This window comes from Crinia signifera, chromosome 6 (genome assembly GCF_055691185.1).
Source record: "Crinia signifera chromosome 6, ASM5569118v1, whole genome shotgun sequence".
NCBI lineage: Eukaryota > Metazoa > Chordata > Amphibia > Anura > Myobatrachidae > Crinia > Crinia signifera.
Window position 1 is genome coordinate 286940594 of NC_139222.1, and position 8471 is coordinate 286949064.

Genomic DNA, 8471 nt, shown 5'->3' on the forward strand with positions numbered 1-8471 from the left:
GTGTGGTTACGGTCATACTGTGACTGTACTGTATGTGTTGTGCACAGTGTAACTACCCATGTTGTGTGTGGTTATGGTCATACTGTGACTGTACTGTATGTGTTGTGCTGCTGTGCACAGTGTAACTTCCCATGTTGTGTGTGGTTACGGTCATACTGTGACTGTACTGTATGTGTTGTGCTGTACACAGTGTAACTTCCCATATTATGTGTGGTTACGGTCATACTGTGACTGTACTGTATGTGTTGTGCTGCTGTGCACAGTGTAACTACCCATGTTGTGTGTGGTTATGGTCATACTGTGACTGTACTGTATGTGTTGTGCTGCTGTGCACAGTGTAACTTCCCATGTTGTGTGTGGTTACGGTCATACTGTGACTGTACTGTATGTGTTGTGCTGCTGTGCACAGTGTAACTTCCCATGATGTGTGTGGTTATGGTCATACTGTAACTGTACTGTATGTGTTGTGCACAGTGTAACTTCCCATGTTGTGTGTGGTTACGGTCATACTGTGACTGTACTGTATGTGTTGTGCACAGTGTAACTTCCCATATTATGTGTGGTTACGGTCATACTGTGACTGTACTGTATGTGTTGTGCACAGTGTAACTTCCCATATTATGTGTGGTTACGATCATACTGTGACTGTATTGTATGTGTTGTGCTGTGCACGGTGTAACTTCCCATATTATGTGTGGTTATGGTCATACTGTGACTGTACTGTATGTGTTGTGCACAGTGTAACTTCCCATATTATGTGTGGTTACGATCATACTGTGACTGTACTGTATGTGTTGTGCACAGTGTAACTTCCCATATTATGTGTGGTTATGGTCATACTGTGACTGTACTGTATGTGTTGTGCTGCTGTGCACAGTGTAACTTCCCATGTTGTGTGGTTACGGTCATACTGTGACTGTACTGTATGTGTTGGGCACAGTGTAACTTGCCATATTATGTGTGTTTATGGTCATACTGTGACTGTACTGTATGTGTTGTGCTGCTGTGCACAGTGTAACTTCCCATATTATGTGTGGTTACGGTCATACTGTGACTGTACTGTATGTGTTGTGCACAGTGTAACTTCCCATATTATGTGTGGTTACGGTCATACTGTGACTGTACTGTATGTGTTGTGCACAGTGTAACTTCCCATGTTGTGTGCGGTTATGGTCATAATGTGACTGTACTGTATGTGTTGTGCTGTGCACAGTGTAACTTCCCATAGTATGTGTGGTTATGGTCATACTGTGACTGTACTGTATGTGTTGTGCTGTGCACAGTGTAACTTCCCATGTTGTGTGTGGTTATGGTCATACTGTGACTGTACTGTATGTGTTGTGCACAGTGTAACTTCCCATAGTATGTGTGGTTACGGTCATACTGTGACTGTACTGTATGTGTTGTGCTGTACACAGTGTAACTTCCCATATTATGTGTGGTTACGGTCATACTGTGACTGTACTGTATGTGTTGTGCTGCTGTGCACAGTGTAACTTCCCATGTTGTGTGTGGTTACGGTCATACTGTGACTGTACTGTATGTGTTGTGCTGTACACAGTGTAACTTCCCATATTATGTGTGGTTACGGTCATACTGTGACTGTACTGTATGTGTTGTGCTGCTGTGCACAGTGTAACTACCCATGTTGTGTGTGGTTATGGTCATACTGTGACTGTACTGTATGTGTTGTGCTGCTGTGCACAGTGTAACTTCCCATGTTGTGTGTGGTTACGGTCATACTGTGACTACTGTATGTGTTGTGCTGCTGTGCACAGTGTAACTTCCCATGATGTGTGTGGTTATGGTCATACTGTAACTGTACTGTATGTGTTGTGCACAGTGTAACTTCCCATGTTGTGTGTGTGGTTACGGTCATACTGTGACTGTACTGTATGTGTTGTGCACAGTGTAACTTCCCATATTATGTGTGGTTACGGTCATACTGTGACTGTACTGTATGTGTTGTGCACAGTGTAACTTCCCATATTATGTGTGGTTACGATCATACTGTGACTGTATTGTATGTGTTGTGCTGTGCACGGTGTTACTTTCCATATTCTGTGTGTTTATGGTCATACTGTGACTGTACTGTATGTGTTGTGCACAGTGTAACTTCCCATATTATGTGTGGTTATGGTCATACTGTGACTGTACTGTATGTGTTGTGCACAGTGTAACTTCCCATATTATGTGTGGTTACGATCATACTGTGACTGTACTGTATGTGTTGTGCACAGTGTAACTTCCCATATTATGTGTGGTTATGGTCATACTGTGACTGTACTGTATGTGTTGTGCTGCTGTGCACAGTGTAACTTCCCATGTTGTGTGGTTACGGTCATACTGTGACTGTACTGTATGTGTTGGGCACAGTGTAACTTGCCATATTATGTGTGTTTATGGTCATACTGTGACTGTACTGTATGTGTTGTGCTGCTGTGCACAGTGTAACTTCCCATATTATGTGTGGTTACGGTCATACTGTGACTGTACTGTATGTGTTGTGCACAGTGTAACTTCCCATATTATGTGTGGTTACGGTCATACTGTGACTGTACTGTATGTGTTGTGCTGTGCACAGTGTAACTTCCCATGTTGTGTGTGGTTATGGTCATACTGTGACTGTACTGTATGTGTTGTGCACAGTGTAACTTCCCATGTTGTGTGCGGTTATGGTCATAATGTGACTGTACTGTATGTGTTGTGCTGTGCACAGTGTAACTTCCCATAGTATGTGTGGTTATGGTCATACTGTGACTGTACTGTATGTGTTGTGCTGTGCACAGTGTAACTTCCCATGTTGTGTGTGGTTATGGTCATACTGTGACTGTACTGTATGTGTTGTGCACAGTGTAACTTCCCATAGTATGTGTGGTTATGGTCATACTGTGACTGTACTGTATGTGTTGTGCCGTGCACAGTGTAACTTCCCATATTATGTGTGGTTATGGTCATACTGTGACTGTACTGTATGTAGAAAGGGGGGGGGGGGTTTACACCTTGCGGTGTCACTCTGCGCTGGGAGACCTCTGTGGATGTTACCTATATTCTTGCGCCGTAATTACAGCCAGCATAAATGGATATCAGACGTTAGGTTTCAAGTTTTATATGACATTTATTTAATGATGTAAAAAAACACAAACAATACAGTCAGATTGGTGATGATAAAAAACAAATTCATATACTGAGTAACTACTATATTCTATGTTCAATACGTGTCCTAATACCGGTACACACAAAACAGGGCGGGTTGGGATAACACACTGGGGGTGGATCTTTAAAAGGGGTGCCTGTGGTCCTCCGACTGTTCAGGCTGGTGTTGTTAAAGATTTTGTGGTGCCTCTATGGGCTACGGTACCTCTTTCAGTTGAAGAAAGAACAAGGAAATGTCTGCCGGCAGACTCCCGTCGACTACCCTCCTTTTGCTCAGAGGGATGATCAGCGGGTCCAGGTGCTTGCGATGCCTCGACTAGTTTGGCCAGATGACTGGCTTCTTCAGGATGGTCGCAGTCTGCGACCATCCTGAAGAAGCCAGTCATCTGGTGAAACTAGGGCGCTACCATCCCTACCATCCACTAGGGCGTGGTGGTGGGAGAATAAAATAGTGTGCTGAGCGAAGCGAGGGGCTGCGGTTCAGTTCCACATGTGTCGACATTCGGATAAAAAAAGTGAAAAAACCTCGCGACCGAAAGTCATTTTGACTTTTTCACCTGAACATTCTATATGTCGGGATTTTGACCCATTCGGGATTTTGACCCTGTTGGGATTTCATACTGAATCCGTGCTGGGTACTACCCCAAAAATTGGGAGCCTCCTGCAACTTCTGGGAAGGTAGCTAATTATGGCCCAGTCATGGTTTCCATCAGACTCTGATGCATCGGGCTGAGAAATCGGAGTCGGAGATTGCAAGGCTGCACTATAGATTAATCAGGGTCCTGTATCCTTGGCTGGGATCACATATGATGTATTGCATGCAATGGGGCCTTATTCAAATTCTCACAGGGGAGATGCTGGATGCGAGCGGGCACGGCGAGCTGCTAGTTTGCCGTCCTGATCGTACCTAGCAGTGCAGGCGGTGGTGAGGCGCTGCGCCCATGGGAACGGCAGCTGCCCGCCCTCTTCCCGCACAGGGAACTGGTGGGCTCGGTAGATCTACAGGAGAATTGCTCATGGAGAGACATATAGTGGATGGTAAGAGGATCATGGATGATTCCCATTCTTAAAAGCTGACGACCTCCTCCTCAGTAGAATGCTGACATACAGTACTATGCAATTGGCAGGCAGCACCAGATAATGTCTCTTCATCACAGCCATACAGCTAATCGTCACCTTGGCACCTAGCCCACATGGGGCATGCACCCACAGAACAATAAAGGCTTTGACGGCCCTGGGTATAAAACATTACCACAGCCAAAGCTCATTCCAACAGGAAGCCCCGGGACCTCGCTGCTCAGGGCTTTCTTAGGGAACGTGGAATATAACTGGGTCATCAAGGGTATAAACATGCTGAACACAGACCGGAGCAGGCCAGCTGGCGCTAGTCCTACAGCTGAGCGCTCCCCTGCATCTGTGTGTGGGGATAGAGGGGGCGGGAAGCACCAGCTCATCTGTTTTGTTATTTTGTGGATTAAAGAGGAAGCACATGCAGATGTCCTCAATTCACTCGTACAGTCCAGGTCTTAAGGATTTCCTTGTACGGATGGTTACATCAAATTAATTCAGGTACTAATTACATCAATTGTGTCCAAGCTTTGTTATCCTTAAAACCCGGACCTTCGGTGTATGGGAACATATGAGGCATTTGTGACGTCAATCCGGGTCATTGGCTTTTGTCTGAAAGGGTTATAACTGTGCACCTTGACAATTCCATGCTGCACTGCAGGTGGGCAGATGTAAGGAGGTGCGTGTACAAACTCATGTACATTGCAGTGGAAAGCTGGGAAACACACCTGTACGTGCATACCTCAGATGCGATGATACTTCTGTGTATGTGCTCTCCATGGGAGATCTGGACACCAGGAAATCGCCTACCCTAAATAGCTTAGCACACATCTCTAGGTGTGTATGTGCTCTCCATGGGAGATCTGGACACCAGGAAATCGCCTACCCTAAATAGCTTAGCACACATCTCTAGGTGTATATGTGCTCTCCATGGGAGATCTGGACACCAGGAAATCGCCTACCCTAAATAGCTTAGCACACATCTCTAGGTGTGTATGTGCTCTCCATGGGAGATCTGGACACCAGGAAATCGCCTACCCTAAATAGCTAAGCACACATCTCTAGGTGTGTATGTGCTCTCTATAGAAGATCTGGACACCAGGAAATCACCTACCCTAAATAGCTTAGCACACATCTCTAGGTGTGTATGTGCTCTCCATGGGAGATCTGGACACCAGGAAATCGCCTACCCTAAATGGCTTAGCACACATCTCTAGGTGTGTATGTGCTCTCCATGGGAGATCTGGACACCGGGAAATCGCCTACCCTAAATAGCTTAGCACACATCTCTAGGTGTGTATGTGCTCTCCATGGGAGATCTGGACACCAGGAAATCGCCTACCCTAAATAGCTTAGCACACATCTCTAGGTGTGTATGTGCTCTCCATGGGAGATCTGGACACCAGGAAATCGATCCTAAATAGCTTAGCACACATCTCTAGGTGTGTATGTGCTCTCCATGGGAGATCTGGACACCAGGAAATCGCCTACCCTAAATAGCTTAGCACACATCTCTAGGTGTGTATGTGCTCTCCATGGGAGATCTGGACACCAGGAAATCGATCCTAAATAGCTTAGCACACATCTCTAGGTGTGTATGTGCTCTCCATGGGAGATCTGGACACCAGGAAATCGCCTACCCTAAATAGCTTAGCACACATCTCTAGGTGTGTATGTGCTCTCCATGGGAGATATGGACACCAGGAAATCGCCTACCCTAAATAGCTTAGCACACATCTCTACGTCTTTAGTTTCACTTTGCTATTGATTGAAAGTCCTGACGAGCAGATCTTGGAAGAACATAAGAACAGATCTTCAGGTGTGACCGGCCTTCTTGAGATAAGATATGATTGTGAGAGAACAGCATCTAAAGAACAGGTCGGGGATCGCAGGACCAGCCTCATAATTGGATAGCAGCAGCGCACCCAGCTTTAGAATAAAACCGTCCAGCATTAGTGGGCTACATGCAAAAGCAGACTGCATTTTACTGCATGCAAAATGAATACAGGTGTTTGCAACCCTTGCAGCATGGTGTGCCCAGTGGCAGAGTTTCTTGTTTTGCTTTGGCCCAACTCGGGATCACATTGCCGAGCAAAGACACTCAGGGTCTATGCTGCCTGTTCCAATCAGGCACTGTCAGGGCAGTGACAGCCCACACTTCCCCTCCCTCTGTTTCCCTTATTACTCCCCCTCCTTTTACTTAACGTCTCTGCTTCCTCTTCCACACATAGTTGTATCTCTTTGTTCACTTTCTGCTTTCGCCATTGTCTCTGTATCCTGGAAAGTCTTCTGCGGCTAAGGGATGTAGGTGATGGTGGTTAGCGGGTATCGACTGCCCCTCCGCAGAGGCTCTCAGGTAGGCTGTTACATCTGCCCATATATCTGTGTACAGTCTGGTGGGGGATGATTGCCTGCAGCTTGTACATTGATTACACAGGGTCCTTATGGAGCACGTGTTGTACTGGGAGCAGCGTCTCCTTCCTTTATTCCCTGTGCAGCGAGTGATGCTCTGGAAAGTTATGCACCTGTCAGGGAATGACTGCGCTCCTCTTCTGCCTGCACATACACAATTACTGCACTTTTAATGCTAACATCCAGCACATCCCTTTATTTAATGTATTTGTTTTTTATGTGCACACCTGGAGTATGATTCAGAGATACAGGCGATGCCAAATGTTTATGGAATTGCTTATAACCCGAGGACAATAAGAAAATGTCTGTGTTATATATTGTACATTCTGCCAGTAGGGTTAATGACACATTGTACATACTAAATACAGATGTAACCGAGATCGCAGGTATTTGCTGCAAGATTTCCACTATCCCGTGTGCACATACATGAGTGCATCCATGTAATTGCACACGCGATCCATAGAAATTGCATTGGTGTGATCGTGGGTGCGACTATACACACCTTACCACAAATAATCACAACCACAGCAGATCCTCACACACAAGACGGGCAAGGTAGAGGTGGTCACATCTGTAAGTGACAGAACTTGGCTTTGTCATGAAGAACTGGTGGTCTGTATCAGACAGTATTGTAGGTTTGTGCAACTGAGCTGGACTTGGGATTGGAACCGTTCAACTGGAATCTAGACTGTTCCTGAAGGCTGATGAGCTGTACTGACGCTGGGAACGGATGAGGCAGAGCAGCACACACATTGGCACTCTGGGCTGAGACCAGAGACTACATAGCTGCACTCTGGGCTGGAACCAGTGTGTGCTTAGTTTGACTCCAGTGTGGAGCCGGAGGTTGGTTAGCTGGATTGGGTGTGGTACAGGGTTCTGACAGTCGGGATCCCGACAGTCAAAAGCCCGACGTCGGGATCCCAACTTGCAGGACTCAGACAGCGCGGCAATCGCAAAACAAAGCCCCTTGCGGGCTCGCTGCCCTCGCCACGCTGCGGGCACCACCTATTCTATTCTCCCCATCCTGCATTCACTGGATTTTGCGCTGAACTTTCTGCTGGCACTGAAGGCTGGCTAGCTGGACTCCAGAATGGCATAGGAGGAAGGTTAGCTGGACTCCGGCCTTTAATAGCAACATGGTTTTTTCCAGACAGTTACAGTAGTTTTTGTTTTTTGCTTGACCTACAAACATGAACGGGCCCTTTATCCCTCTCCACCTCATCTGCTGCATCTTGCTCCGCCCACTCCCGCGTGAGGTTTGTCCCACAAGTCTCTGTATTCAAGACAACCTGCCGCATCAGACACCCAGGGCTCCGACCTTACTCTCCCAATAATCACTTCTCAGCGCTGGATCATTGGGGATTAAGTCAGGATAGAAAATATACGGAGCCTGTTAGTGCCATCTGCCACATTCCTTGGCTTTGTATGAATGTCTATAGTGTAGTTGCTGGAAGGGGGCGGGGCTTCATTATGTTGTTAGGCCCCTCCCTACTTGCCAATAATGACAGTTAGTAACTGTACGTGTAGTACTGAGCTGCCGAGCACATTGGGGCTCAGCCATTGTTAGGACAGCACGCCTCATTTTACTGCACACCCCGGTCTACGTACCAGGTAAAGAGTCACTGGGCCTGATTGAAAGGGGTTTGTAGTTTTGCAAAACTACACCCTGCGGTGGCAGACTGTGGGCAAGGACACCCTACATGCCGGGTCCCACCCCATGGATTCTTAATTGATGGGTTTGTAGGAAAGATGAGCAGTGTAAATACAGTCACAGTGAACATGGCTTCCACTGCATGTGTAATCGGATGCGGACAAGATCCTGATGTCAACGGATA